Genomic DNA, 25947 nt, shown 5'->3' on the forward strand with positions numbered 1-25947 from the left:
CATTTGTGTTCTTTTAGAAGGCTTACCTCTGTGTGTGGCTCTCACATGCTCACCACTTCTTCTTCCTTTGCTTCCAAATTTCCTATTTCCTAGGTGTTTCTTCTGGTGCTAAAGTAGGTTAATCTCATTAACGCCCTGCTTATTGTTGAAGTGAAGAGAAACTCAGCAGAGGTGAGACCTTGGGTTCCATGGGAGAGAGGAAGCTTTTTGGAGGAACTCTAGATTGATAGAGGAAGGCTACAGGGAATCAGCTGACGTGTGAACTGCAGACATGTGGGGGGTACTCCTGGAGGTGGGAGAAACATGGAGTAGGGCAGTGGTCAGCAGAGCACTACCCCTTGGCTCAGTGGGAAGGAGAAGGAGGCCAGCAACCTGTGGGTGTTGGCATTGCCTGAGCCTGCTGTGGCCTGGATGTTAGCATTCTGATGTCTCTGCCGTGCGGTTTCAGGAATGGCTGTGGCCCTCTGTGGTCCTATGTCCTCTGCATGCCTGGTCTGAGCTAATATGCTCTCCAGGAAGTCTCCTCAGTGCCATGGGCAACCCATCCCAAGATGGTATAGCTTGTGATGATCGTTGTCTTCATGTCCAACCAAGTTGCTTTTGCCTTTGACAGATCGTCAGCCATTCTAACTCATTTTGTATTTTATAGCATTGCCTACAATAGAATTAGTTTTTGTTTTTTTTTTTTTAAATTTAACAACAGAAATTTGTTTGCTCATGTTTGTAGAGGCTGAAGTCCAAGATCAGAGGGTCAGCAGGTTAGAGATGAATTCTGGAAGTGGATGATGGTGTAGGCTGCACAGCAGAGCGAAAGCACTGAGCAGTGCTCAACTGTATACTTTAAAATGGCAAAGATGACAAACTTGATGTGTTTTTAAAAATTGATCAGTAAAAACCAGTAAGAATCGTGTTAGCCTGTACTCTTTCCATGAGGTGTCAAATTGACAAGTTCTGAGTTTTTGAGAATTATGTTTTAGCCAGTCCCTTTAAAAAGTTTTGATGAGGGTGGGGATTTAGCTCAACGGCATTAGCGCCTGCCTTGCAAGCAGGCAGTCGTGAGTTTGATCCCCGGTACCGATAAAAAAAAAAAAAAGAAAAGAGAAAGTTTTGATGGCCAGAATTGATTTTCATCCTCTGCGGAGGAGTCCAGCTCACCTCTACCCTTTCTTCACCTTTGCCTGAACCAGAGATGGAAGACATTTCTTCTAGGCCTTGTCTGGAGGGTAAAATTGTGATAACCCCCGCGAGAGGGATCTTAAAGAGAAACAGATTCTTGTAAGTTTTGGTAAAATTTCCCAGAAGTTGTTTAACAATTTGGTAACAGTTATAAAAACTGGGGTGCAGGTCCAGCAAAATCCTATATGTGTTTTTTAAAAAAATATATTTTAACTGTTATATAAAAACATAAAGTCGTACATATTTGTTGGGTGTCATGAGATATTTCAATGCATGCATGCATCATATGCATTTGTCTTAGTTACTGTATTTTTCTCATTGCTGAGAGAAAATACCCAGCACACAAGGTAAAGGAGGAAAGGTTTAACGTAGCTCACAGCTTGTAGACATTTCAGTTTACAGTCGGCTGGCTCCAACGCAGGCTGACATGGAAGAGGGGTGTTGCAGAGGAGAGATAGTTCATCGCAGGCGGAAGGCAGCAAAGCAGTAAGGTAGCAAACTAGCAAGCAGTGACAGCCCTCTTTCTGTCCCTTATGTTCTATCCAGGCTACATGCCCTAGAGTGGTAGTACTCATACCAGGGTGTGCCTCCCCATTTTGTACACCCTGATATATGTCAGACCAATCAGTGGACTAATTTAATAATCACACATCCTTAATCCCAGCATCACACTCTAGCTTCAGCCATCTCTGAAAAGCCTTAGCTATGACTGCATGAGGCTCTGGGAGCACAGCTAGACACAAACTATAGCAATGTTTATGTCAATTACACATTTCTGTCTCCAACATTTATCATTTCTTTGTGGTGAAAGCATTTATATTTATGGTGGAAAATCTAAACTCCTTCTAGCTTTTGAAACATACAACACGTGATGGCTATATACTGTGCAATAATAGCCCAGCAGAGCTTCCGTCTTGTGTCTCACTGTAACTTAGTCTCTCCCTGTTTCTCCTGCCCCTCATTCTTCCTTGGCCTCAACTTCTATGAGATCAACTTTTTTATATTCTGCGCATGAGTGAGATCATGTGGGACGTGTTCTCCTCTGCCTGACTTATTTTAGTTAATACAGTTTTCCACTTCCATCGTGTTGCTGGGAATAACAGGATCTCATTCTTTGTTACAGCTGACGAGTATTCCATCATATATATGGACTCCATTTTCTTTATTCATCAGTCAGTGGACACTTAGGTTGTTACTATTTTTTGGCTACGATAAATAATACTACAATAAAAGAGTGTGGGCATCTCTTTGACATGCCAGTTTCTCAGATATATAGTCAGCAGTGGGATTTCTGAGTTATATAGTAGTTATATTTTTAACTTTTTGAGGAACCTCCATATTTTTTCATATTGAGTGTGCTAAATTGCATTTCTAACAATAGTACCCAAGGGTTTTGTTTTCTTCATATTCTTGCCTTCACTTCTTACTTCTTTTGTTGCTGTTTTTTTCTTTCTGGTAAGAGCCGTTCTTACTGGAGTGAAGTGCTGTATCATTGTGGTTTGGATTTGCATTTCCCTGATTAGTGTTGTTGATCATTTTTTCATATGCTTATAGACCATTTGTATGTCTTTGAGAAATGTTTATTTAAGTTTACTGCTCATTTTAAAATTACATTGTTTACTTTTTTGCTATGGAGTTTTTGTAGAGCTCCGTATATATTCTGAATACTAACCATGGTCCGATGTATAGTTTGCAAATTTGTTGACCTATGGGATCTCAGATTGTTGTACCAGGATCTTAGAGGCTTAAAGCTTTATTGGTTTGCTGTAACTTGTTTCTATTCTAAAATGAGAGACTTAATAAAGTAAGGATTGCCGGTACTGTACTGCTTACTTCCTCTGAGCTTTGTTCCCCAAATTAACCTTTTGGAAAGATGTGTTACATTCAGGAGATTTGGCAAGTACTGGGAAGCCTCTAGGAATGGGAAATGGCTTTTACAGTTTAAACTCAACTATAGTCCATGTTTAATTTAAGAATTTTTCCAAACTTCTCTTTGCCAATCATTTATTCTGTAATTTAGTATTGAAGTGACCTTTGACCAAAACCAATTAACTTTGTGTTTCGCTTCTAGATTGTTACATTATAAAATTTTAGAGACATTTTCTGCGAAATTATATAAAATTTCCATAGTAATTATGACCTTGAGGCATTTTTGTGTCAAAGAAGATGCATAATCTACTCTCCTTTGTCTGGTAATTACTCTCTCATCTTTTTCCCCACTCTGATTAGTCTTCATATCTGTTTCTTTACTTAGATAAATACTTCATCAATCAGGGATTAGAATAATCTCATTACCTATGGGAATTCCTCAGTGTGACTCAGTGCTTTAATGGAGCTGTAAGGGAGCTTTTATCATTGAAAGCAACACGGAGTGACCAGATGGACTCATTGGAAGCAACTTCCAGAATGTCAGGGAGGGAGGGTATTTAATGAGGCATAACACACACTGAAGAGAGCGCAGTCCTCCTCTAATTGCTGGTGCTTTGTTTTATCCTTTGCACACTTTCTTTTTCTTTTGTGGGAGAAACAGGTTTCAGAAGTAAAGTTAAGAGGATTTACTTCATATCGTGAAAATCAAGACAAAAATCAAAAGCTGTGGCTCGTTGTTTTGGGAGGGTGCACAGAACTTGTAATGTCTGATAGAAGGAGAGCAGCTGCCAGCCGGCTTTTCAGTGCAGCCCAGTTCCTTATTTTTGGATATAGATTTCAGTGTCCAGATTGGCTATTGTTGTTGGTGCCAATTGGGCACTTGAACATACACTGTTGTGGCCTATTGGACAAAGCCAGATTTGAATCCTAAGTTAGAGGTAAGAAACGAGTTCTCTAAACTAATTAAAAAAACCCTTTATCATTCAAGTAGGGCTTTAATACTGTTTCAGGCCACTAGTGTAATGGAAAATAATAGAAAAATATTTTTTCCTCCCCTTACTCCCATGGAGGAACTTTATAAAACTTGTGCATGTTGGTTGTGAACTGAAGGCTCCTCTGACTTATTTTTAGTCTCTGGAAGAATGAAATTAAAAGGCGTTCAAAACCTGTTCTTTTGAGAGTGGCATTCATTTCCATTGGTTTTAATTTAGCCAGATTATTTTTGGCTGGCTCCATACTCCTGAGAAAAGGGTGTGGTGGAGAAAATGATACGGAGAATGAGAAGGAAGAATTTTGTATTGTTCTGCATTTGCGTATGATCAGTGGAAAAGGAGGGATTAAAATAAAAGTTAAAAAAATAGTTGGCGGATTCTTGTTACAACTTTCATTTAATCACTTTTTCATATAAATACCTGAAATTTATTGACTTTATTAGCCATAAACGCTTGGTAGATAAAGCTTCTCTGTACCTTTCTCCTCTTCATATGGGGTGTTCATATTGCCAGTGTGTTGTTAGACTCAATTAGATCAATTTGGAACATTTTGTTTTTGGCACCAGAGGAAAAAGTAAGTGGTGTGCTGGCACCATCTTGCTTTCAAATAAATAACAGGTAGTTTTAGTCGTCACGTTATGTGTTGGAATTTGTTCCCTTACTCTGGCAGGCTGGCCAAAGCCAATTACTGCTTTACTCCTCTTTCCACTCAAATGTTTTTTACCCTCAGTGTTTATTCACTGTAGGAAGGGAAGCCTTTTGCTGTGGCCTTCTGACAGAGGCGGATTCTGCGCTGTTGTAAGTGTTATGCGTGGTAGCCCCTGTTCCCTTTCTGGTGGCTGTCGTGGGTGACACCGTGATCTCATTCCACCCTTCAGGGCTGGGTGCACTTGGCCTGTGCAGCTGCCAACCTGTCCCATTGGCCAGCCCATTCTGGCAGGGTTCTTGAGGACATCACTTATCCCTCTGCTGCTGTAATTATAGAAGTGTAATAGTGGTAATAATAGCAGTAAACTTCTGTGATCCCTTTTCAAGTGCTGGTTATTGTATCCACTTCTTCACTTGCGTAATTTTATTTAGGTCTCATGTCTCTATTGGGAGGTGGTGGTGGGGATGTTCTTCATGATACCAGAAGAGGAAGAAGGACTCTGCAAGGATAAGAAATCTACTCAGAGTCCCACAGAAGGAAAGAAGCAGAAATGGCTTTAAACCCAAGTTCTGCTGACTCCTTTCTCACCCATTCCTTCTCTGGCTTCCACATAGCTGGAGGGACCTTCAGATGCCATCTTGTTCAATGGCTGGCAGCCTGGCCACACATTAGAATCATTTGGGGAGTTTGAAACAAAAATTCTGTTGGTCTCCTTTCAGGTTGATCAATCAGAACCTCCAGGGGCAGCACCCAGACCATTCCACTGTGTTTTAGGAGCACCCCAGGTGATTTGCCATGCAACAGTGACAACCACTGGTCTCATCCAGATCCCTCAGTGTTCAGGAAAATCTGAAGCCCATGAGTTTTCTTCTAGGTTAGTCAGCTGGTTACATCAAGGACTCAATCCTAGATCTATTGTCCCCTTGATATCTCATTTTCTTATTCCCAATCCTAACAGTAGAGACCAGATGTGGGAAATTTCATTTGAGAGATATATAACCAGTAATGTGAATGGCACTGTGTACTTGAGAGGCATGGCTTGCTTTGGAAGGGTTGCAGATGGTTGTCATATAAATAAACTATGTGCATATTGCCGAAGATGTTAATATGCTACAATAAATATGAGGCATATCTTAACATATCGCTGTGCATGTTCACAAATACAAAGCCCCCATGGTTAGGATGGCAAGACTCCTGCTAGAGGAGATTGCAAAGCTAGACTGTTTGCACATACATCATCATCGGCGTAGCCAGGGAAAGGTGTGACTATCACTGTTTACCAGACATGCCAAGACAAAAAATGAAGTGTGCTCAGTCATGATGTGGCTGTCTTGCCACCAAACCACACAGCTCTCCATGGTTTCTAGAGGCACAGGCTGGGTCCTATTCAGAGTCCAGTTGAGTGTGAAGAGGGCCATTCGAGCTGTTGCCTTCATGTAACTGGACTGTTTTTCAGGCATTCATATGAGCACTTGTGGGATCCTTTTGGCTTGAAGGATCACAGCTCTGATTAGTGGGGTAATTTTTTCATGCTCCAATCTCCCCATTCCCTCAAGTTATTGTCTTAATTGCTTCTGAAACTCACTGTCTTTCGCTGGATATATTATCTCTCAAACTTTTCATTTTGCTTTGTGATTTTTTTAAGATTATCTTCCAGATTACAGTTTACCTAAGCTGTGTTTTACATGGTTCATTTTATTTTTGAAATCCATCGATTTTAACAGTCATCTTTGAATTCTCTTTCTGCTTTTGAGTGTTCTGACTGCCCCCCCCCCCCCGCCAGCAGCTTGTTGCTTTATGGGTGCAATGTTGTTTTTAAGTCTTTCCTAATAACTTGTGATCCTTAGTTGCTGGTTTGTTTTAATGAATTAAGAGTTCTGTGGATAAACTGAGAGGTGTGTCTTTGATCTTCTCGGGCTGTCATAAAGTTTCCCAAATAGAGCTTATGAGAGTAGCAGGCCAACTCTACCTCTCTGGTGATGCCAGGGAAAGCCGGTGGAGCCTCCCAGTGCCTTTCACAGTGAGGAGTTTCAAAATGATCCCTAGCTTTTCTCTGATACCCAGCCCCGCCAAAGGGTCCTATTTTCTGGGATTTAGCCATTGAGTGCATCTCTGTACCTGACTCTCAACTTTAAGAGTTCTGTTTTGTTGGAAAGAGCAAAAGGGCTCACTCTGCTCTTGTTACCTCACCACTGGGCTGCTCCATAGCCCACGCTGACCTAATCTTCGACTCCAAGTTTGAAGCCAAGACCCTATGGAAGGGTGTCCTTCACTCCGAAGGTCTGGGCCATGGTTTCTCCTGTTCTCCTAGAGTGATTAGATCTGACTCCATGTTTCTAGAATTTCTTCAAACTTTTAGGTTCACTACTGGCTGCTTTTTCTGTTTCCTGCATTGTTATTCCCTCCCTTCCTTTTTGTTTTCATAGAAATTTCCCCCCTGTCATTTTAGTGATGGCCTAGGAGTGAGATTTCTTGCTCTGTCTGGAGTTGGAAGATCCACAGACCCAGGGACGTGGATGGAAGGAGTAGACCCATCTGTGAAGATCTATGTTTGGGGCAAGGAAAGCTTTGAGGTAGATTCCCAAGTTCAGATGTGGGCAGGGTCAGGAAGTGACACATCTTTAGTCTTCTTCTTTTTTTTTGAAATCTTTCCTTTGCACTGTTTTTCTCAGCTGGTTCAGATCCATCTAAAAGGATCACAGTCACTGACTGTCTTGCAATCAGAGGTGTTTAAGCCCTACATCTGGGCTGGCAAGGAAGGGAAACTGTCCCATACTCCACTCCCTGCTTCTGTCTCTTCATAGGCCATCTGAAAAGCCCATTGATGTCTTGGAGAGGAACAGTTTAAGAGCACTTTCCCTTGGAAAGCAAGGAAGACATAAGGGTGTGGCTTCTTCCCTGCTGCTGCCTCTGCCCAGTTTTGGGAAGAAGCCAAGTGCGATTGGTGCCAGTAAATACAAGCTTGGGCATAGGCTCTGAGGTGCTAACCACAGACTCTCAAAGGGCTGGATGGCCAGCCCCAATGTTAGAGTAGCTAACAGGGTCGTATTAAAAGTTTGATTGTACTGCTCACTTTGGCAGTATGTATACTAAAACTCTGATCGTAAAGCCAGCTGTGGCAGTGCTGCATGCCTGCAATCCCAGAATTCTGGGGGGCTGAGACAGGATGACAAATTCAAGCCCAACTTGGGCAATTTAGGGTTTTAGTATGATCCTGTCTTAAAAAGGACTCAGTGGGAAGGTCCTGGGTTTAATCTCTGTCTCCCAAAAACCTCATATATTTTGTTGCTGTCCTTTGTTGCAACAAGTTGGTATATTAGTAGGAGAAGGGGAGGAGGAGGTCAAGTGTTCCCTGGAACAAAGAAATTCGAAAACAGCATCAACCATCAGGGTCTCAAGGTGGGAGGGCAAGCTGGAGGTGGCAGAGAGAACTCAGTAAGGCCTCTCATATCCCTGGGAAGGTAGCTTGGGGACTGTTGGGAGAGCTTTGGTTTAAATGTTTTAGAATAATATTTTTATAGCATGGTAAGTGGCTCAACAAGCAAACTCCAGGCTTGCTCCAACAGAAAGAGAGCTCAGAATCCATAATTCACTCATGGGAAGGGAACGTGGCTTCTTGTTCAAGCACAAAACCAGAGTCTGTGTTCTGTCCTGACTGACTGCCAAACACATGTGCAAGCGGGGGCCAGGACTACTCAGTCTGGAGCTGTTCTTTCTCTGTGGCACACAGGGAGTCCCCTCCACTGCTTCCGGGCTAAAAGGCCTCCACAGTAGGCCAACCAGATAGAGGTGGGGGAGGCAGTGTGTGTTCCTAGAAGGCTGGTTCCACAGTTGGCCATTCCTTGACCTTACAGCAGATTTAACAAAAAGTATGTAGTGGAATCTAGTTCTTTTTATTTAGCCTTCCTGTTTTTCTGGATTTTACCCACCGAGTTGCCAAGCTCGCTCATTAGCATGGGTCATTAGTGCTATAATAATTGTCAGATTTGGCTGGGGCTGGAGTTTGTCTGACTTTACCTGCAACTAAGTCTTGGCACGTCTGCTACACTATCAGCAGCTGTCTGTGTTCCGAGCGTCCACTTTCACAGCCTAGCCAACCCCAGCTTTATAATTGGTTCACTTATCAGAATGGTTCTAATTTGAAATAATAGCCATTCTTAAGGACAGCATTCATTTAAAAAATGATGTCAGTGTTTGTTTGGAAAGGAAAATAGCCTAACTGACTTCAGGGCAAAAAATATATTTGCATTTGAAATTTTCTTTTTAAATTACAGAAAAGGTATCTGGTTTGGCAGAAAGAGAAGGTGATAGTTATATGCAAAAAAGTAAGTGTTTTAAGTAAGAGAAATAGAATCATGAGTTATTTAGTTCAATGAAAGCTGGGTAGCATATGATAGTTTTGAACACTGAGCTACATCCTTGGTCCTTTAAAAAACTTTTTTATAAAAAAATTTTTGAGACAGTATCTAAGTTGCCTGGGCTGGGTTTGAACTTGTGATCTTCCTATAAATCTACTTGCAAGATATTTTTGCCCTAAAATACCTTTTGTTCGGCTGTGTTTTTCTCCTCTAACAGGATTTTTTGAATCTTACATCTTTCAAAGACCTTAGCAATCAATTTAAAATGAAGTGACAGTTTCTTCCATGCTGTTCTCTTTAAGGATGTGACTCCCCAAACTCACACAGCAGTCACCACCGTGAAAGTAGATTTGTTTCTCCCTTCTTACCTGTGGCCTGGGTAAGGAGGAGAGGGAGTGTGGTGGGTCAGACAAAGAGGGATACGAGAGACCACTACGGTAAACTGTTTTGTGCACTTGTTGCTGTTACCTCTTAACTTTCATGGTCATTTTGACTTTGGGGAAGAGCCAGAAGTCACTCAGTGCCAGATTTGCTGAATACAGTGAATGAAGACACATTGTGATGTTTTTACAAGCCTGCCTTTCTTTTGAATGGCACGTGACAAAAGCATTCACTGCATTTCTGATCACAGTTTATAAAAACACTCAAGAGAGATCTTCCAGAACTGTTATGGAAAATAGCAACAATGATTGGATAAGTGTGTTTGAAGCAATGGGGAATGTTTTGAGGGGATTAGCGACAGTATGTCTTTTGCTGTATTAAATTTTTAAAAATGTCAATATTTACAGTATATTTTGATCATATTTTGTATGTAGGAAGCAGTGGAACAAATATAGTGAGATATGAGAGAGAATATTATTCCTGGAGTTGTTTTTGCAACTTTTCTTTGGCTTAAAAATTTTCAGAAAATATTGATAATAATTTATAACATTTATAGCAAAAATACACTGTGTATTTTGTCAGTAGTAAAACACTTGTATTTTGATAGTATTTGAAGACAAAAATGACTATGGTCTTAAAGACTTGAAAACATGAGAATTTTTTTCTCTTTGAAAGTTAAACTATAAAACAGTGCATAGTGAATCCCAGCAGAGATGTGCAGAATCATCTTAGGTAAAGACAGACGCGCGAGATCTGTCTACGTAACCTTAGCTGTGGGGTTAGTACATCTCACAAATGTGGAGCATTTTCCTTCATTGACAGAGAGGGCTGTGCGGGGTCATTTCGTTTTGCTCAGCTGATCCCTCTCCTTCTGTGTCCAAATTCAGCAGACTGTCCTGATTGCAGTCAGCGTGTTTATCTGCTGTGTGAGTCATGCTGATACAAACAGCCTGGTCTGCTAAGAAGTTAAGTGTTGTTTGTCAGATAAAACTCTGTCCTTCTGGGGAGCTTGGTGATGTACATCCTCCATTCAGGCAGCAGCTGTCCTTGGTCCATGGGGAATTCATTAAGTTGAGGCCGTCCAAGCTCACGCCTATAATTCCAGCACTATAGGATGCTGAGGCAGGAGGATTACAAGTTCAAACCTTGAAACTGAGCGACATGGTGAAATTGTGTCTCAACATAAACAACAAAAAGGAGTTGGAGGATGTAGCTCAGTGTGGAGACTGTAGGTTCCTTCCCAGTGTCACACACACATCAAAACAAAACAAAACAACAAAACAAAAAATGTAGAGATCCAAGTCTCTTAAGTGAAAGACAGTTTCTAAATAAGTTACTGTCTCTTGGTGCTAAATGATTAGAGATCTTGGAAATAGAATTTAGGGAGAGAAGAAAATCAGTATTTAAGAAAGAAAACAGGAAAGCTAGGGATTATTCAGTAGTGGCATGTTGTGTGTATTGATAGATATAACAGGAACATACTTTACATAAGGCAAACATTTAAAAATGTAATATTGAAATTGTGGTGTAAAGATCTGCTGTTGTGTTGGTCAAAGTACCTAAAACTGTGTTATTTACTGTAGGGTATCATTTCAGAAAGCTTCCGTGTATTTGTTTTAGCTTTTATAACAGTTGTGGACAGAAAGCTGGAACCTATGTCTGAAAGCCTGCAGTTCAATTATGAACAGTGATTAATTTTTGTGGTCTGTATACCAATGGACATGATTTGGGATTGTGGGTGTGTCAGAGATGGATGAGAACATTGTGTGGTTGCAGGAAGTTGGAACTTGTTTGCTGGCTGTGGAATTAGCGTCTGGAGCCGTTTCCTCCACTAACGGAGCCATTGTTTGGGTGTGTTTTGTGTTAGGAGAGATTGGTCTGGACCACTGATCTTTACAGAGCATATTTCATTAGAACAAGAAAGTCAGTGTGCCTTGCTGGCCTGTGCACATTCTCGGAGCTTTTTTGGCTTATTCCTTTTGTGGTACGTGTTGAAATCAAAGTACTGTGTTTCAACAGCAGCTTAAAGGCTCCAACATCCTCCCACATGTCAGAAATAGTATGTGTTTCTGAGCAGAAGTTTTCCAAAGAAGTAAGATCATGCCAATTACCCATGAGATTCCTGAAGAATCAGCCATCGGAGTAAAGTTAGGTAAAGTTATATATATACACACACATATACATATATATGATATTTTAGGTATCTTAAAATCAGTAAAATGTTTTCTTGAATCAAGTTTGGGGGTGTGACTTCTGAAATCTAAAATAGATTTTATTTTATTTGTAATATCTTCCCTTAATGTGCATATTTAATTCAGAAAGATCTTTTTCTATAAGGATACAAAACTTTTGTGAGTATGAGTGAATGAACATACTTTCCTTCCCATGTGAGAGGGAGAAAGAAGTTTTTGGTATAGAATTAAACACTGATGGCCAGAAAAACCTATTTAAAAATTGTTTGCTTTCAGAGTATTTTTGTGTTGCAAATATTTTATTAAATTTTTTTATTACTTTTTCTGTGTGCTTATCTTCCTGTCTAACTGGATCTACAGGATCTCTCAGTAGTTCTTGTAGGCCCTGAGAATTTGGAGAATTTTTTCTCACATTTCATTACTTTCTGTATTTGTGAACTATTTTTTTTTTAGCAATTTCTTAGTTCTCTGATCATGACAATATAACAATGCCCTTCATTTATCTCTTTGACAGCTTTCTTTTTCATTTAGTAAATTTCTTTTTTGGGAACAATTTTTAGGTTTATACAGTGATGTTAAAGGCAGTATATGGGGTTTCTGTATAACCCACACCTATGTGCCCCCACATTCACATCTTACATTATGATGATACCTGCGTACAATGACTGAAACAATATTGACATTTTATTCTTGACTAAAATCCACACTAGCTGGACTTGGTCCTGCGTGCTTGTAATCCCAGTACTCAGGAGACTGAGGCAGAAAGATCACTGTGAGTTTGAGGCCAACCTAATGGTTTAATGACAGTGAGAGTCTATCTTACCCTTCACCCTCAATACATAAACTAATACCACATTTAATTCAGATTTTCTGTTTTTGCCTAATTTCTTTCTTTTGATCCAGAACCAATCCTGGACACCATATTATATGTAGTCATCCTATATCCTTTTGCTTCCTGTTAGCTGTAGCTATTTCTCACATTTTCCTTCTTCTGAGGACCTTGATAATTTGATAGTGACTAGTGAAATGTTTGGTAGTGTGTCCCTCACTACTTGGCTACTGTGTTTTGGAGAGAAAATAGCAAAGAGTTACTATCACATGATATCAGAGGCATGTGGTATTAACATAACTTGTCACTGCTGATGCTAACTTTGATCACCTAGCTTGATTATATTTTTGTTATGTTTCTCCACTGTAAAATTGTTGTTTTTCTTTTTCTGTACTGTACCAAGAATGAAAGTCACTGTGCACAGCCCACACTTGGAGCAGGAGTTATGTACCACCTTTCTGAAGTTAAAAAAAAGTACACAAATCATTTGTAGTACTATCCTGGAAATTTGTGTTTTCCTGTGCACTCATTTATATCAGTATGGGTTCATGGATATTTTATACTTTAGGCTATAATCCATTACTATATTTATTTTGGTGGTCAAATTGTTCCAGTTTTGGCTACCGGGAGCTCTTTCCATTGGCTCCTGCACCCCTTTGGCATACCCCCATCATTGTGGGTTTGTCCTGCTTTGACGTCATCTATTTGCATGATCCCCAATTCTTTGGTATTAAAATTCAAGATCCCAAAGTTTTGGTGCTAGCTGTGTTATTCCTTGAATTTAGTACTTCTATACACATGTATTTTGGTGTTTATTTCCTGGTCCTTTGACCAGATTTGTGGGTCTCAATTTGCCTCCTGTCATAACAGCTAAATCAGAACTTTGAAGTTGAGGATCGGGCATTAGTAATATGACTAAAGTTCTTCAGGTGGATTTAACATGCAGCTAAAGAAGCAATTCTAGCTTGGAAAATCCTGGGGGTAATGGGTACTAATATTTGAAGTAGATATTGGATAAGTGTTTGTTGATGTTAATGTTAGTAATTCACTAATGCACCTATTCCCTAAGCAAACATTTACTGAGTCCCATCACCTGGCATAGCTATACAAAACACTGAAGTAAAAGGACTCTTATAGTTCGAAAGGTTATTAGGATTTAGCTATACAATGTAGAAAGATGTGTCATGTATCAACACTAGGAATTAACATTAGTACAAAATATTAATACTAATTGAACTACACACTAGTTTTGATTTTTCCAAGTTTTTTAAATAATGTATGTTTTCTGTTACCAGATGCAGTCTGAGATTCCACATTGCATTTAATTATTATGTCTCCTTTTTATCCTCCTGTTCATCACTGATTCTTGGGTTTTCATTCTTTTTCATGAGCTTAGCAGTTTTTGTGAGTAATGAACAGTAATTTTGTAGAATTTTTTCTTTATACTCGATGTTTTGAGACATAAGGTTGTAGATTTTAGAAAGAACATCATAAAGGCAATGTGCCCTTTCTCTTGCATCCTGTAGGCACCCGAAACCAATGACCAATGAGACTGACTTCTGGTGGTGGTAACCTTAGTCAGTTGGTTAGTGTGGTAGGCAGTTTTCTCTACAGTTAAAATTACTACTTTTTGCTTTTTACGTTTACTAGAAGTAGGTTTCCAGGCCCAAGTCCCTCTGGAAGAAAGATTTTGCTCCACTTCCTGGAGGAAGGAGTATTAAAGAATATGTGGTTGAATCTGAAAACTAGTGCAATGTCTAGCAAGTTTTGGAAGGTAATCTTTGAAGCCTTATGATACATTCTCTCTTTCAAGTTTCCTCTGCAGCCTGCTGCTTTTATTGTTCATCTGCCTGTGGTAGTTAAGGATGTGTTGTTCTATTGATGACTTTTTCCCTCATTTCTCTGTGTGCCCTACAACCCGGCCGGCCAATGGTGAGATGGAACCCAGGACCTGTGCATGCTGGGCAAATGTTCTGCCTTTGACCTGCACCCTAGCCCTCTTCTATGTTAACCAGAATTTTTTGTCAGGAAGATTGTTTCTTCTCCCTCGTTTGTTTACTTACTTATATTGGTATGGACTCAAGGTCATTTATTTTTTGGGTTATAATTCAATGCTATTGTTTGTTGCTCTTTAGGATTGGCTCTTTTGTTGTTGTGTGACAGGATGTAACTGACTCATCTTTCATCTTTTCACCCCATTCCTAGAACTGGCTGTTTTCTCAAGGCGTCCTGGTTCTTTGCATTTGGGAATGATATTGCACTTAGAAACCAAGAACTGGATGCAAGGTGTGCTAACCGCTACTGAGTGTCACTGCTTTTAGGACTTCTCAATGAACAGAGGTAGGAAATAGTCTTATAAATTCTAATCTGTGTACTGTATACACAATTTATATACCTCTTGGTCAAAATAAAAATGATAATTTTTGTAATATCTCTTATTTCTGTATCTATCTGTGTATACATTTAGATATGTGTGTGTATACCCCAGTATCCCCAAGCCCAGAAAAATTTATGTTCATGTTTGGATCTATTTACCTACATATCTAAAAACAAACATGAGCTTACACGGGTGTCATCAACTATAATCCATGGGTGAATTTATTCCAGCCTTCCTCTTTTGTAACTTGTTTTTGACACTGAAAGTCTTAGGTCCTCTTCTCTATACCTTATTTACAGATTTGTTCAGTGGCACTCTATGCAGTTTCAGAACTGCTAACTTGTGCCCGTGCTACCAATAAACCTACCAACTATATACAATGTTTTATAGGTTTTTTTTTTCTGTTGATAGCTTACACTATTTAGTAAGAATATTTGGCTCCAAAGTTTTTTTTAGATCAGTTCCTTTTACCTGACCCACATCATGGGGTTATAATCACATTGGTTTCTTTCTTCTGAGATTTCTTGACACTCGACTGTGTTTTTAAAAGCATGTATAATAGTTCAGTTCACTGTTTTGTGGCTCTATGGGTTTTTAACAAATGCATGGAGTCATGTTTATAGCACCACAAGGCCATGTGGAACGGTTCCATCACCCTAAATATTTTCTTGTATGATTCTCCCACCCTCTGGCAGCCCCTGTTTATGTCCCTAGGATTTTACCATTTCCAGAATCTCAAGTAAATGGAGGTCTAAAGGATGTGGCCTTTTTGGTCTGTTAAGTGCTTTCATTTAGCAGAATACAATGAAAATTCATCCAGGTTACTGAATCAGTCAATTTTTATTGCTAGGTAGTATTCTATTGTATTCCATATTACTGTTTGCTAATCATTTGATTGCCAAAGGACAAATGTGACAGTTAGGAATAAAGCTGCCATAAACATTTGTGTTCAGGTTTGCATAAGATTATAATTCACTTTAGTAAGCAGCAGTGGGACTGATGTATAGTAAATGTGTGTTTACTTTTGTAGTATACTATGAAGCTATTTTTCAAGGTTACTCTATTGCTTTGTATTCTCACCTATTGCTCCATATTTGCAGCATCTTTCTGGTTTATCAGCTTATTTTTTATTTTAGCCATTGTAACAGATAGTGATATCTCCTTGTGGTTTGAATTTTCATTTCCTTAATGTCTACGAATGCTGAAAATCTTTTCATGTCTTCATTTGCTATGTGTATATCTTCTTGGAGGAAGTGTGTGTTCTAATCTTTTGCCAATTTAAATGAATACCACTGTGTTCATTTCATTTTAGAGTTTTAATTAAAAAAAATATATATGATACAAAGTCATTTATTGGGTATGTAATTTGCAAGTATTTTTCCCCTGATATGTAACTTTAACATTTTTCTGAAGAAAATAACAGGTTCAGATTTAGTGGCAAGGCAATATGATTTAATAAAAGGGATAGTGATTCAAAATCTAGAAATGTAGTAACAAGATCTCTGCATCACATTGTAAATGATACTTTAAGTGCTTTATTTTTTTCCACAACCAAAAAGCGATGTTTTAGTAGTTGATCATATTGTGGTCAACTGATTATGCCACAGCTTTATTGCATTTTCAGGGATGGAGAGTGTGCATGCTTGGGTACACATGTAAAATTGTGTATTTCCAGCACTATATATGTGTGTGTGTGTGTATTCATAATAGTTATGTTAGTATATACATATGTAAAAAGTGTTAAGATTTAACATTTGTTAAGATTTGAACATTTTATTGCCTGTATGTTATAAGGTATTTTATAGCATACAGATGGATATTAAATAGTGAAACTCAGTAACATTAGATAAAAGGTAGCAGGTGTGGTGTCACATGCCTATAAAAATCTAGGACTTGAGAGGCTGAGGCAAGAAGATCCTTGTGAATTCCAGGCTGACCTGGGCTACATAAGCAAATTCAAACCAGCCTACACTGCATAATGAGACCCTGTATCAAAACAAAACAAACAAAAAAAGTAGATAAAAAGAATAAAAATGATAAAGCAGAAGCTATACAGAAACAACAAATTAGTAAATGTGATCAATATTTGGGTAGGAGCCTATAGAATTAATTATCTTGTGAAAAACTGTAGAGGATCTTGGAGCAAATGATAATAGGCCAGTATTTGCCTCATAACATGTTGATAAAGTCAGTTATCTTATAGCTTTGAAAATTGATATTTCTCTCCTGATAACTAGGAATGAGTGAGTAGCTTAGCATCTTAGCTATAGGGTTTTATTGACAGTCCAAAAATGTGCCTGTAAATTCTTTTTTTTTCTTTTTTTTGGTACCTGGGATCAAACTCACAACATTGAGCTTGCTATGCAGTGGCTTATGCCACTGAGCTAAATCCCCAGCCCTTACCTATAAATCCCCAGCCTTTACCTATAAATTCTTCTGTAGAATTTATCTATATCTTTTTTTCACTCTACAAGCTTGATATTACCTGAAACACGTCCTTTATGAGTATAGAACTATGCATGCTGTTGGTGAGAACTGGGTGAAAAAAAATACAGTACTTCACATTTAAGAAATTGAAAGTCTAGCTAAACTTAGTCTAGCTTTTGCAGCTTGAGGGCATGAAAATTGCATAACTCAAAAGCTTATTGTGTGATTATCATTGCTGAAAAAAACCCCATTATATTTGGGTTCATGTATCTGGCTTGCTATGCCTTCATTGTGAATTGTGAATGTAGTTTGGGATGGAATTTGAATGTCTGACCTCCTTGGAACTTGTGGTTTGGCCTAGAACCAAGAGGAGTGAGAGTGGGCAGGCCCAGTGGGAGGTATCTCACTGGAGTTTTACTACAGCTACGATCTCAGTGGGGCAGAATGCTTTTGAGTAATTCCAGGTGGAGCGGGGACAGGGTCTGAATATTAAAATGAGGTTCCATGACTGTATCCTATGGCCTGTGCAGTAAGTAACCTGTGTGCAAGTCTATTGAAAAGAAACCAAGCATCCTTCTCTCCAGGTTTGGCTATGGCTGCAGTGAAGAGAGGCATCTCTCAGCTCCCCTCACTCCTTGGTCCCCTGTATCCTCCTCCCCCCACCTTCCCTCTGTCTTTTCTCCTTCCTTTTCTTCCTCCTTCCTCTTTCTTCCAGAGTAGGATATTGCCAGAGTTTTTTTGTTTACATATACGCAGTGTTAATCCATTCCTTTTTATGTGGATGTATTTTAGCACTGCAAATAATACTAAAAATAAGCCAGTGGGAATGATCGTATATTACCTTTCTTCTTACCCCATATGACCTCATTATTTTTAAATGAAGTGTAACTTTGTTCTTATTACAAGAATATAGCTTCATTTTTTTTAACTTTAAAGTATGATTTTTTTTTTTCCTTTACGCTTGTGTAATAATAAAGAGCACCCAGGGGAACCAGCTCTCTTTGGTTGGTGACTCTGGCTGGACATGGGGTAGGGGCAGATATCCAAGCCTCTCTGGCAGCCAGTCATGCTACTAATTTGTGTTAATAACCCTGAGTTGTCCACTGACCCTGTGCTGATAATTTGGAGACCAGGTATTTGATGTGTTGGGGAATTCCATTAGTGTGGGTAGCATTTAACTTTTAAAGGTCTAGCTGTACTTTGAAGCCTTCACAGAATCATGGGCCTTTTGTCATGCTGTCTTTGTGAGGACTTTTGTTATTTACATCTTGTTTTGTTGATTTTTGTTGTTTATTGCATACATCATATTACATAGGAGATTGCGAAGGCCCAGATCATGGGGAGAAGTGAAGTCTGTGCTATTTTGCTTGTGCACTGTCCTGGCCTGGAAGGATTTCTTCCTGTATATGGAGGTGGGTGTGTGTTCAGGTGAACTCTCGGGGCGGGGGCAGCCAGAAAACAGCTCTGGATGGACAGACCAAAAGGTTTCATGGTGCTCCTTTATCATATTTCTGGTGTGTCTTTTCTACTCGGCTCTGGTTTGCCCTTAGTTTCTCAGGAATGAGAAGCAAGCCCAGAGTTTAATAATAAATCTTTAAAAATTCAGTGGAAAAAAATTTTTTTGCATACTTTCCTGATATCTGATCATATGTTAAAGATTTGTTGATTAGTTAGTTACAAATATTTCTATTTATAATCATCTCAACCTGTTGAATTTGTAGGATTAGAAAAGCCCTTGTGGAGGTCTTGTGGTACAGTCTCAGCATCCTAGCATGCGAATTTAGCAGGCCCCAGCATGGCCAGCGAGCTCACACTCAGCTTGGCACAGAATATAGCTGTCTGCATCACGCTGAGGTGACCCTCGTGACTGTTGCCTCAGGCCAGACCGCCCCAAAGGCCATTGAATCCCCTCCAGTGTAGTCATGTGCCTCCTGAGTTACCACATTCCACCTTTAGTGGAATTGGAGCCATGTTTGACGATAATTCCTCCTTTAATATTTAAAATAAAATTGACTTAAACTCTTTGTTACTCTTCCTGGAAAAAGTCCCTAAGCAATGTGGAAAATTCTCATGAGGACTCCTGTATTCTCTTGTGGCTTTGAGTTTCTGCCTCTAAACTTTCCGTGCTCCTCCCAATCCCCAGCTTCTTTCGGCCTTTGTGTGTCTCTGTGCTAGGTGCCCTGTGCCCTGTAACCCTCTAATCTCAGCCTTGAGAGCACGGTCATCGCACCCCTGGGTCAGAAAGGGGGAGGGAGGCAGCGTTTGTACCCAGGACGGCCCTTACCTCAGAGAGTACTTCCCTGCATCAGGCTACTCTGTTTTAGTTCCATTTTCCTTTTCAGGAAATTCTGTTGTGTTTATAACTCTTTATAGCCATGGGTAGCTGTTAGTAAACCATAAAGCTGATTTTCCATTTTCTGACTCAAGCTGTACCACAGAATGCACAGAGCCTTGTTGACTGGGGAAAATGGTGACATATTTTTGGAGAAACTATAACCAAGTATAATGTAGTTGGTTACCTAGGAGCAATGTAGTCCTGTAACTGTTTGAAGGTAGGGGCCAAAACAATACAAGAAACCACAAACAAGGAAATTGTAGGAAATCTATGATAAAAATCTTTTATCACTGTATATAGTGATACACAAAGATTTTGCATGGCAGCCAAGATATAGTAGAAAAACAAATTCAGGTGACTGGCTTTGTCATCAGATTTGAATCAGTTAGGTAGCTTCTCACTATTACTTAAGGAAAATGTAACAGTAAAAATTTTGAAGTTAGTTTCCACACTGTTCCACAACTTCCTTGTCTAGCTTGGAATGTGCTAGGTGGACAGGTACCTCTTTTTAATTGAAATTTGATTTACTTATTGTTTATTCCTATACCATGTGGTCAGTATTCACTAAAAATACTTAAGGCAGTTGCTCAGGACTTGGTGTTCAACTCAGCAGAGTAACGTAATAAGGACAAAAGGCCTTAGAAGTGCCACTGTAAACTGGGTGTGGAGCACATGCCTGTACTCTCAGTGTTTGGAATGCTGAGGCAGGAGGATTGTGAGTTAAAGTCCAGTCTGGGTTACACAGGGAATTCAAGACCAATTTGGGTCAGATAGTAAGATTCTGTCTCCAAAAGCAAAATAAAACAGGAAGTTACTGTGAACTGGGTGTGGCAACATACACCTGTAATTCCAATAGCAGGATGCATGAGGATGGAGAGTTCAAGGCTAGCCTGAGCAATTTAGCAAGACCCTGTCTGAAACAAAGAAACAAAAAACAAAGAAATAAAAGACTGGAGAGTTATCTTGCTGGTGTGATGTTTACCTGACATATCTGTGGCCCCGGGTTCAATCATGAGTATTATATAAAATGCAAAGAGAAATAACAACAACAAAAAAGACTATAAATTGATTACCTTGATCTTTTAAAGAAAAACTTTTGTCCCCATGTTAATTCCCTGAGATGTGGGTGGAGACTCAGTTTATGTGTATCTCATTGACTGAGCCCAGTGGAATTTAAATGTGTAACATACACCTTTAAAAGATGTGTTTAAAAGTTATGAAAATGAATAGGTAGGCATGCAGGGATGTCTCTAAGAAATTTTCAAGATATGGAGAACAGTTGAACTTGAAATAACTGGCTTTATGAATAATAGGAAAAAAAGTTGAAGGCTACTGCTATATTCCAGAATTTGTATTAATTCACTGTCATTCATTTAATACTCATTGGTCATGTACTTTTTATCACCCTGAATAGAGTCTGTGGCCTAGGTGGGTTTTGAAGAAAATAGTCTTTGCACAGTGGGGAAAGGACTTGAATAGATGCTTGTTTGGGGGTTAGAGAGGTATCTGAAAATAAACAATCATTTTTCTCTAGATTTTTTTTTTTTTTTTTGTCTTTTTCCTTTTTATCGGTACTGGGGATCGAACTCCCGACTGCCTGCTTGCAAGGCAGGCGTTTATGCCGCTGAGCTAAATCCCCAGCCCCAACAATCATTTTTCTTACTATGAGATTTAAGAAATGTTTCGGAAGAACCATGTCTGTTTGTTTTGAGAATGAAGAGAAATTTGTTAAGCATAGAGTAGAGGGGAGTGTTTGGGCCAGGGTCAGAGTCATGGCAGGATTTGGACTTTGTGGTGTGATGTCTCTGCTCCAGGGAGTTTCCACTGGTAGCTGGGAGGACAGGAGCTGGAAAGGCAGCATGCTGTTCTGTGTGCCATGAAAAGAAGCTTGGGACTTTGTATTATAAGGCGTGGCTAACACCGGAGGGTTTCAGAGTAGACCGTAACAGGATCAGGTTGCGTTGTAAAATTCTCTTTAGCTGCTATGGAGATGGGTGGATGGAGAAAGATGTAGAAATACTAAACTAGGAAACGATAGTGGCAGAGCTGCAGCCAGGCTGTGAGAATCTGAATGGGGGCAGAGGCAGAGGAGAGAGGAGCGCACATTAAAGAGAGGTTTAGGGAGGAGAAGCCATAGGACTTAATGACCCCCTTGGTGTGCAAGATGGGGAAAAGAGAAGCTAGCCGAGGATAATTGAAGGGTTTGTATCATTTGTGAGTGGCTAGGGAGGAGGTCGGGTACACTGAAGGAGGTCTAGGTTGTTGGGGGAAAGTGGGGTTTAGTCTGAGTCTTGTTGATTTAGAGGTGGCTTATCCAGTGAGTACATAAGTGGGCCAGGGACTGGGAAGAGACAGGAACTCGCTGCTGGGTTGTTGACAGTGATAACTGTGTGGTTACCCTGGAAGAGAATATTGAAGGTACAGGGGTGAAGGACCATGCCTAGAGCACTGAGGAACATAGGTAGGATCCAGGAGGGGCCCAGGTGGGAAAGATGGAGCCTGAGGAGTCAGCATGCGATGCAGAGAATCAGCTGTGGGTTGGAAGCCGAGGAATCAAATGGGGTGGAGCTTTGTTACACTGTATAGTATTTGTCCTTATTTTAGAATTTGTGATAAATGAAAAAAATTTACCAAGGAAGGGCTATACTGTATGGTCAACAGAATTAAAATCTTGTTTACTTTTGGGAATTAAGTCAGTTTACTGTTAGATACCATTAAAAGTCTGTGGTTCAAGTTTAAATGACTTTCTAAAGAATTTTTCATTTTTAGTTGTGCCTGGTCCGTTTTTGTTTAAGATTGACCGAGTACTTCTACAGAAGGGCCCGAATCTGTAAGCCAAGTTCCATGTTATGTAATCATGATCTTTTTGCAAATGTTTTCTCTCCAGTTTGATTTCCTCTTATATAAGCTCTGCTTCTCATAGGGACTTTGTGTGTTTAGTTTGGATTTATGGAGCAAGAAAACCAAGCTCAAGGTTATTATACCTGCCATTGAGGTAAGAAAAAATTAGAATTGCAGGCTTCTTGCTCTCTGTTTAACATTGAGGTACTCCACTTCCCCGTAATTAAGTCTACTGTGATTTCTCCACTTCAAACGGAGCATTTTCCTACCTGCAGCAGACACCCTCCCGGGAGGAGCTTGGAACCTTCCCATAGGGGAGAGTGGGAGTGATTCTTAACAAATACTCATTAGTGCCTTTCATCCCCAAAGATGAAAGATCTCTCAGACATCAGTAATCCCCACAAAATCGCTTTGAGGTGCAGAGGTGGGAATGCAGTGTCTAAATGGGGAAAGAGATTGAGGGTGCCATCCCCAAAACAGCTCGTTAGTAGCTCAGCACTGGAATCCAGATGTTGATGGATGATCTGAACCTCAGCATGCTGCCAGTGCTATAGTGCTGTGCTGTCCTGTGTTGGTGCTACTGTGATACCAGGGCCTACCCTAATGGCGCTCTATTCCTGTCTGATAAACATCTGATAATATTAAGTAGTTGATGTAGATACAAGAGATCCAATCAACAGAAATTCTTGTACCAAACTTAATGGTGAACTTCTTTTTATCAGGGTGAACCTGGCTTCTAAAGGTAGTCTTTTGTAAAATAAAGTACCATGATGTTAAAGTGTTTGCATACAATTTGTGGATATCACTCTTACTTAACTGACAATGTAATGATACGCTTATTTTAATTGTTTTCCACATTTTCACTACCCACAAGCTAGCTACTTCCTTGCATGTTAAGTTCTTCTAAGGCAGTAGGACTAAAAATGTGATTGCTAGTTCTGAGCGCCCATCCTAGTGCTGTGCAGTAGTGTGCGAAGCTCAGTGCTATCAGTGGAAGGAGTGGGGCCACCGACATGCATTGCTTGACCATAGCTTTGGAAGTTCAGGGATGGGGCAGCTGGTAAAATGGTAAGAAGCAAATGGGTCCTCATGTACTTCTGGACGAGGCGGTGGGTACAGCTGTGGTTCTGGACGAGGGTGGCACGTAGGGTGTAGTTCCAGAGGGTACCACACTGGGAATGTTGCTTTTGTTCCTGGGTTGTCCTCTCTAATGGAGGGGAAGGAATAGGTATCAGGGAGCCAGGGGAGATAGGGCTGGATCAAATATGCAAGTTGGACAAAGGAAAACAGAGATCCTCTTTGTAATTAGTACAGAATATTTTCAAACCATACTAATTGTCATAGGTATATGTTTAATGCAGTGAAGTTGTGTGCTATAGCTGTAAGATTAAATAAGCTTAACAGAATATTGGCTTTTTGGTATCATTATCTTAGAATTAAAAAATCTAACAATCAACTCTTTAAGAAAGCCTTCATGCTAGCTGGATGCAGGAACCCATGCCTATAATCCCAGTTATTACTTGAGAGACTAAGGGAGTGGATCATAAGTTTGAAGCCAGTCTAGGCAACTTAGTGAGATCCCATCTCAAAATAACGTTAAAAAAAGTAATGACTGGGGGTGTAGCTCTGTGGTAGGGCACTTGCCTAGCCCATATGAGATCCTGAGTTCAATCCCCAAATACCATCAAACCAAACCAAACCAGCCTCAGCCCCAGCATGCTTGCTTTTTTCTTTAAATTTTCTTGGAGGTTGGGAGTACAAAGGGTCTACCTCTGCCTTCTATGTCTGATATGGCTGAGGATTCTCAGAGTTTTGAATGAGATAATAATAAGATTTGATAAAAGAATTATTATTTTTTTTTCATTTTTATCGGTACCGGGGATCGAACTCACGACCACCTGCTTGCAAGGCAGGTGTTTATGCCGCTGAGCTAAATCCCCAGCCCCGATAAAAGAATTATTATAAAATAACAGTGATGCGGGGAATATTCATAATAATGATGATTAGTAGGGCCAAAAGCAGAGACACATCAGGTAAGACTATGATGGAGCCAAGTATGCAGCCAGAATTTTAGAATAGAACTTAAAAGTGTTATTAATACTTCCAGTGCTCCTTAACTTATGATAGGGTTGTACCCCGATAAACCTACCATATGTTGAAAAATTCAAGTTAAAAAATGTACCTAATACAAATAACCTACCATATACATTGACATGACCTAGCCTACCTTAAATGTGCACAGAACACTTATGTTAGTCTATAGTTGGGCAAAAACATCTCAAGCAAAGCCTATGTATAATAGTTTTTGCATCATTATAAAGTTAAAAAAAAATCTCAACGCTCACTAAGTTGATACCACCTACAGTTGAGTTGGTGGATGAAGGTGCATGTGTGCAGTTTCCTGTGCTGAATTAGGATGTGGGAGGGTGTGGTGCCTTCATTAGGCCCTGATCCTCTGGTTCAAGTTATGTTCCTATACTACATGTATGTAATGTGTCTCATGTGCTAATTCACTGTCGTTGTCTTTCCCAGCTTGCCATCTATAGCCCTTTTCTAATTGAAGCTAAGTTATTCATGCTTATGAAATAGCAGGTAATAAAATACCTATGAGAAGTATGCCGATTTTGTATTGAAATAAACAGAATGTGGTGGTGCACACTTATGATCCCATTGCTTGGAAGGCTGAGACAGGAGGATTGCTGCATGTTTGAGGCCAACGTGGGCTACATAATGAGACCCTGACTCAAAAAAAAAATTGTGCTAAAGTGATTAGAATTAAAGGCCTGAAACATTTCTAGTAGAAGCAAATACTGTAATCACTTCTGTTTCGAGGGGTACAAATAATTTAGTAATTGTCATTTGGTGTGCATTGGTGTGTACTTTCTGGGTTGGTATTGTGAGAAGTTGAGGGTGGATTGCTAACTGGTTAAGCACAGCAGGCAAAGTCTTAAAAATACAGTGTAAGTAAAATCCATCTTTATACTTCTGCTACTGAGCATTTGAAATTCATCATTTCCCCTTGAATTATTTTTATTTCATACACAAAGCTTATATTTAAATTGTCATCTTTATACTAATTTCTCAACATCACCACAGTTTATTGTCCTTTGGACTGGAAGGAAAGTAGGAAGCTCTTTGTTCTGCAAACTCTTAGTTCTCTGGTTTTGTGATGGCTAATTTTTTATTTTTAAAGAATAGCACTCCTGTAGGCTCAGTCTTAGGCTAAGCTCAAAAAAAGATCTACACTATCTTTCGCTCTCAGACGGCTCTCATGCTCTCTGGAATTAAGGGAGGCCTCCATGCCCCAATTAATTTAATTAGTACTATAAAGTATTATGAAAATATTAGAAAAAACAGTTTATAGATATCAAAGCCACAATCTCCAGGCTTGACTGTACAGATTTCTTGATGTATATTTTCCCTTAGCTTTACCAGTTACCTACCTATTTTATACCTAGAGAAATTTTTTTATAAAACATTTTACAGTATTTTTTAGTAATAGACATTTAGGCCTGACCTTG

General features: G+C 39.6%; 1 protein-coding gene across 4 annotated transcripts in view; it reads left to right on the forward strand.

The window, feature by feature from the left end:
• Positions 1 to 25947, forward strand: part of Tiam2 (TIAM Rac1 associated GEF 2) — a 193919-nt gene that overhangs the window by 35666 nt on the left and 132306 nt on the right. For 3 of the 4 annotated variants that reach the window (XM_023564560.2, XM_013151077.3, XM_063232929.1), the window contains exon 2: positions 14652 to 14786. The exons of the other annotated variant lie outside the window; for it this stretch is intronic. The gene's annotated coding sequence lies outside the window, so the exon portion shown is untranslated. The remainder of the gene's footprint in view (positions 1 to 14651; positions 14787 to 25947) is intronic. 4 annotated transcript variants of the gene reach the window in all.

This window comes from Cavia porcellus, unplaced genomic scaffold, assembly GCF_034190915.1.
Source record: "Cavia porcellus strain 051 isolate PalLab524CR breed Dunkin Hartley unplaced genomic scaffold, mCavPor4.1 scaffold_22, whole genome shotgun sequence".
NCBI lineage: Eukaryota > Metazoa > Chordata > Mammalia > Rodentia > Caviidae > Cavia > Cavia porcellus.